We start from the raw sequence: 6,291 nt of genomic DNA on the forward strand, positions 1-6,291 counted from the left end.
AAAGTTCTTTCAGGATTCAATAACTGAGAGATGAAATCTGACATAAGTGATTAGTTAAATGTGTAAGTCAACATTTCAGTAATTAATAAAAACTAACATGCAGAGATCATATCAGTCACACATATTTCATTTCAAAATCGAAGGCAAATCAAATTCTGCTTAGTCCTAACCTGTAATGAAGCTGCATATATGTTGAACTGTATGTATGCTTTAAAACTTGGTATTTTATAATAGCACTTATAACAAAAATATAATAGTGTACAAACAGACATACCAAACTTTTCAGCAATTATTTTCTAAACCTCTACAGGATGCAGACAGGAATATTCTTCAGGGTACAAAAATTCAAACTAAATTTTTACATTTTCAATGTTTTTCATTCTGCTATATTATGTCCATTGTTCAGGATGGCTAGGAAAGTAGACATTTAATCCATGAGCATATTCAAGAAACTATCTTCTCATCCTCTATATTCATTAAATTAATGAGAAGTTCAATTTCAATAGAATTTCAACACCACATGCAATAGTTCACAGACTCGGCTGCAGTCCCTGTATCTGCAGGCATATAAAATACCGGTACTACATCCATGAAAAATTAACTTATAGTTGGTAATATAATTCTTAATACACTTGGATTCCATCTTTAAAAAATTATTTTGCTGTCTTTCTTGCTTGTCAAATAATATTTTACCTGCTTATTATATTTTTCTACCTCTGCTATGTTCCTACTCTTCACTTTCACACTTTGTGATGTCATACTTCTATTCACATTTTTGTTTTAATGTCAGACTCCTTCATTGTATCTCTCAAACTTGTTTTAGTGTAAGAGAATGAAAATGAGTAACAAAGTTCTGGTTGCTATCTTCTGCGCTTTTTTTTATTACTTTTATAACAGGCCTGGTGATTTTCCTCTGTTTACTTTGCTGCAAGATGTTCTGATGTATTTCATAACAAATGGCCATTTCGTTCATTTCTTTTTCATATGCACCATTTTTTACGTAATGAGCTCTCAGGCCTGTTCATTTTATCATTGTTAATGAATTGTTATGTAAAGTTCTTACAGAATTCACTTGTGAAACAACTATGGCCTCCATGAATCGCATTATTGCTAATGAACAATTCTGATCTTGCAACGCGAGAGATCCATCCGTCCTCTGAATGTGAAAGGTAAGGGGCAACTGGAATGGGAAGTGCAACTACCTTCTTACTGTGACTCTTACCTTAGGTTTAATAAACTAAAAGTTGGATGCCTGTGCCAAATTTAGGCTTCTTCTACATAGTAAACCAAGGAAGATAACTGTTTCCTATGGTATTTATACTCACTGTCTCTGGAGGTGTCTAACTCTTTATGGAATACAAAAGGAGATTAGACAACTGATTTAGACTAAGTACCTAATCTTAGATGGCTACAAGTTAAATCAAAAAATTCCACTCATAGATTAGTTTATTAAAATGTGACTTTACTTATTTGAATTAAATTAATTTCAGGATATTTCAGTTAGTTAGTTTTTCAGTGGATTCTACTCATTTTGAATGTTTGCAGAGGTTACTACACAAATAGTCACTCAAAATATAGTACTCTTTCTCTCTCACTTTCCAAAAGTAGCAGAGCAGTAAAACTAATGAAGGAAATTTTGCAGGCACAAAATTCTAGTAAGGAGAATACACCAATATATCTTCTAAAAGAATGTTACTGAGGTAAGAAACATTTTCAGGTAGTTCTTGCATTATAACAATTTTCTATGTGAAATTCTCAGAGCCAAAATTAAATCCCATATATCTCCGAAGACATTTACAAAAATGAAATTGAAATAAGAAAAGTAAGCCCATGAGTTCTCTTGGTTTTGCTTTTCATATTAAAAAAATTACTAAGGTTATTTTCAATATTTTGCCACATGCCATTTAATTTTACAAAATAGATTAATAAGATCATTAATTGAAATATTATGCTCTTTAATTAAAAAAAAAATTATAACCACCTTTATGCCCTATTTTGTGTTTCAGACTTTGAGATGTGAACAGTGTAACCCATTGTCTTTCTGCTTTCTAAATGTCTTCTAGATTAATTTTATCGAGGACCCTCTAAGCAATTCCCTGCAAAACAGACAAAACACTAAGACTAGCAGTAGTTACATAATGTCACATTGAATAGACATATGAGATATTGAAAGTTGAGCTTATATTCACTTTGTAGAGGGTGAAATTTGTATTCATGCCAAACACTTACTTAAAATTGTGTTCCAGAGCATTTACCAGGGCACACTCAGCTCAATTTATCCTGTTTTTAACTTCAATGACTTTGAACTATCTGCATAGTAGTTTAATCTAGCCCATTACTTTGAATAAATATTTCATTCTGGTTTGTATCATAATAGAATGATTCCAAGTACTCTCTGGTTTTTCTTCTTTTCTTTTTGAATCTAAGATTTTATAGGAGATTTATTGTATTTAGATGTGTAACAATCATTACTTCCAACATATAAAACATGACTTTATGTGGCTACATCAATTCAATATATACCAATGTTGAATACAGCTGTACATTAGGCTTGACTTAAGTGGGAAGCTGGGGTTCAGATAGAAGATCCATTATATATTTATTTGTGTGTGTTTAGTGAAACAGCTGCCACAGAAGAGCTTTATAGAGAGCTAGCAGAGAATTCAACAATACAAGTTAAAATCAGTCTCCAAGCTAACACATATGGGAGTTTCCCCTGGGCACTTTCCCTTATTTGAGCATGTACTACTCAGCAGTAGGTTTCCTTCTTATTTCTCATCTGCTTTATGCATATGCTGTGTACAAATTGGCTGCATTTCACAGGATTCAAACATGCTCATGGGATAAACAGAGGAGTACAGGTCTGAGAAGCCTTCTGTCTGGTTAAGGAACTGGGTGTTTCAGCATCTGTGGTGTGACATGGACAGTTACCAGTTGACTGGCCACTGGGAAATAATTTAAAGGACATCCATAGTACCTAATTGTTACAGATGTGGATATTCATATTAACACCTCTGAAGATACAGGTCAAGTTCTTCCCTTCTTCAATCAGAATCTTTTTTGTTAAGACACATATTTTTCCTGTTACTTATCAGAGTCTCTTTGCTTGATCCTTGTCAATCAGGTGGAGGGAGACCTGACCTGGAATGGCACTTAGAAATACGATCAAAAGGACTGAAAATGTGGGACATCTTATTATTTTGAATACTGTGATATACGACTAACATACAGTCATTTTTAGTCTTGTTACACATTGCTCATGGGCAGGGCATCAGTCAGCTAAATAGGGGTTTGCCTGTTTGAAGGGAAACTTCAGAATGTAAGAACACAATTGACATATGAGTTTCTATATTATAAATATATATTTTTAGTCTCATGTTCATTTATTTCTCTGTGAAGCCATGTAAGTCAGAGATTCAAATGCAAAAATTTTTGCTGCTGGAAGGCTTTGCAAGAGGAAATGCAGTAAGACAGAAAGTATCACATAAACCAGGCAGTTATCTAAAATACTCAGGTGATGCCATCTCTGATAGTGGTACAGAAACGCAAAGGATTTATGTACTACGTGAGAAGAATATTCAAGAGGTCTGAAAGCAGTAACTTCATTCATTTCTGGGAAAAAGCCCGCTAACATCAGTGATACATGTAAAAAACTAGCATTATAGCCAAACATTTAAATCTCCATAGAATGGAGATTTAAAGTATCTTAAAAAGAAAAACTTAACTGCCCCAGTATTATACAGGTGGGCAGATTCATAGAAACAGAAGTCAACCAGAATGTTAGACACACACAGGGTACCACCTAAACCTTTTTACTGAGGTAGGATCTCCAGATTCCACAAACCTGGCATTCAGCTGGAATAACTGATCTCACTTTGGCTTTTTATTGGCAACTCTACACTGTGGTGTAAAGGTACAGAGGGACATTCACAGGTTTTTGCAGTACAATGACATTCACACTTATAGGAGGTAATAAACATTTCTGATATACAACGCATTCCCAATTCTTCAATTTTCCCACAAAAATTATTATCCCCCAGTTTTAAAATGAGATACAAAATGTGTGTACAGTACACTGAAGAGTTTACATTAGAATGCACCTAGGGGAGCATTCTGCTTTTGATGATGCATGTAATTACTATACCATAATGATAATGTGAGTTACATGCTTATTTTAAACCAAATTCTTCTGCTGCTGACATCAGTACAAGCATAATCACACCCTCAGTAGGAAAAAAATGTGTCCTTAAAATGAAGAGTAATCATTTAAAAATCAAGCTTCAGATAATATTCTATTACTCCAAAACACAAATATTGTTAGCGTGATTTACCTAGCTGCTTCACATTATTAACATCATTCTACAAATCTGTATTCTCCTCCTATGTAATGAGGAAGAGTTTCTTCTTGTGGTTTAACGGTTGGTTTAGCACAGTGCAGATTTCATCCTCTTGCATAATATACTGCTCCAGATTTTTTTCAATCCATTTGTAGATCACTTCTTTCACATGAACATCTCTAATAGCATCAGATATATCCTTGTAAATATGCACCTGGTCAAATTCTTTTCCATGAGTTCTGTAGTCAATGACCACAGGCTGTAGCTTCCTTCAGGGCATCTCTACCTGCTCTGGTGTGGGGGCTTCCTTGGACTGCAGGTGAATATCTGCTACAACATGGTCTTCCCCATGGGCTGCAGGGGAATCTCTGCTCCTCTGGAGCACCTCCTCCATCTCTTCCTTCACTGAGCTCGGTGTCTGCAGAGTTGGTTCACTCATTATCTCATTCCTCTCTTACAGATGCTGCACACAATTTCTTACCCTTTCTTAAATACATTGTCACATAGGCATCACCAGTGTTGCTGATGGGCTTAGTTTTGGGTAGTGAGGGGTCTGTTTTGGAGCTCACTGGAACTGGTTCTGTCTGATAGGGGGTCAGCTTCTGATCTCTTCTAACAGAATCCAACCCTACAGCCATGCACTCTTTCCTTGGCTACAAAAACCTAGCAACTTAAATCCAATATAAGGATATTCAATGTCTGCTTTAAGTTTCAAAGGACTGAAAAAATATGTTTAGATTGTGAACTTGACTGCTAACACTGACAATTCCAACTGAAACACTTTTCTGAGTTTAGAACTTAAGGAAATACTTACAGTCTGGACCAAAATTTTCTCATCCAGGCGATCTGTCTCATGCTAAGCGTTACTTTCTAAATGTCATCTAGAATGTTTCTAACAATTCCAAAAGCAAAGAAAGATAAAACGAATATGATAATATGAACTAAAATTTTCTGGTTCCTTTTTTTTCCCCCTGCTTGAGGGAATCCAACTTCTTTAGCACCTTAGTGCTAATACCTTTCTGTATTACAATGATCCATACTTGAAGTAGGTACCTTCTACTGTCCCTGTGAAAAGCCATTTAGTCATAGGTAATGTGTTCTTTTCAGCACTAAACAAGTGATTAACTCTAGCCTCAGGGATTGTCTTGAGTTTCCAGTTCCGTGCTTGGAGCATCCTACCTCCCTGAGATGTGATGCAGTGGACTGAAGTCTAAGACTGATACTGTGGAAAACATCTAATATCTGTACAGGAGATAAGAAAAACAGGGCAAGGAATATTTTCACAGAGGTAACAATAGTGGTAAGAAGGAATAGTGGATGGAGACATGGGAGACTGAATTGCAACGGGTTGATTGAGCCTTAAACTGGTGCCAGAAACCAATCTAATCACGGCTTGGGTGATAATAATATGGTGTGGCAGGAAAGCACTGGTGAGGTGAGACAGTAAAGACAAGAAACAGAGCTTAAGAGAGAGGTGAACCGAGGACTGGGAAACAGCTGTACAAAATGGGAGCAGGGTCCTGATGTATTGCAATGTTTTTGTTATAAAATCATACTTATACTTTATAACACAAATACTATGTCATCAGGATACTCTGTATGTCCTGTCCATGAATCAAAGTGACTAAAGAATAAAAATTAAACTCTGTGATCTCTAGCCCACCATGAAACTAGGGAAGTCCTTTTCTTCCCCTTTTTTTTGTGAAGCCAGCAAAAAAGGTATTTTTTACCACTTCAAAGTAAAAATTTATCATTTTTCCTAGCTTGAATTTATGTCTTAGCAGCCCCTTGAGCCCTGTTAAGCCTATAAAGAGATAATATTCACATATGTAGTGATCTTTAAGAAATGGTTCTGTATGCCTGCTGATGTTTTCTGATAAATTTTCCTCCGTGGCTTCCTCTAAATGTATTCTATGTATTCTAAAGATGGATTTGATTTTGTTTTATGATGCTC

The sequence above is a fragment of the Pipra filicauda genome, unplaced genomic scaffold (genome assembly GCF_003945595.2).
Source record: "Pipra filicauda isolate LSUMZ 115617 unplaced genomic scaffold, ASM394559v2 scaffold445_size546734_pilon, whole genome shotgun sequence".
In the NCBI taxonomy this organism is placed as follows: domain Eukaryota; kingdom Metazoa; phylum Chordata; class Aves; order Passeriformes; family Pipridae; genus Pipra; species Pipra filicauda.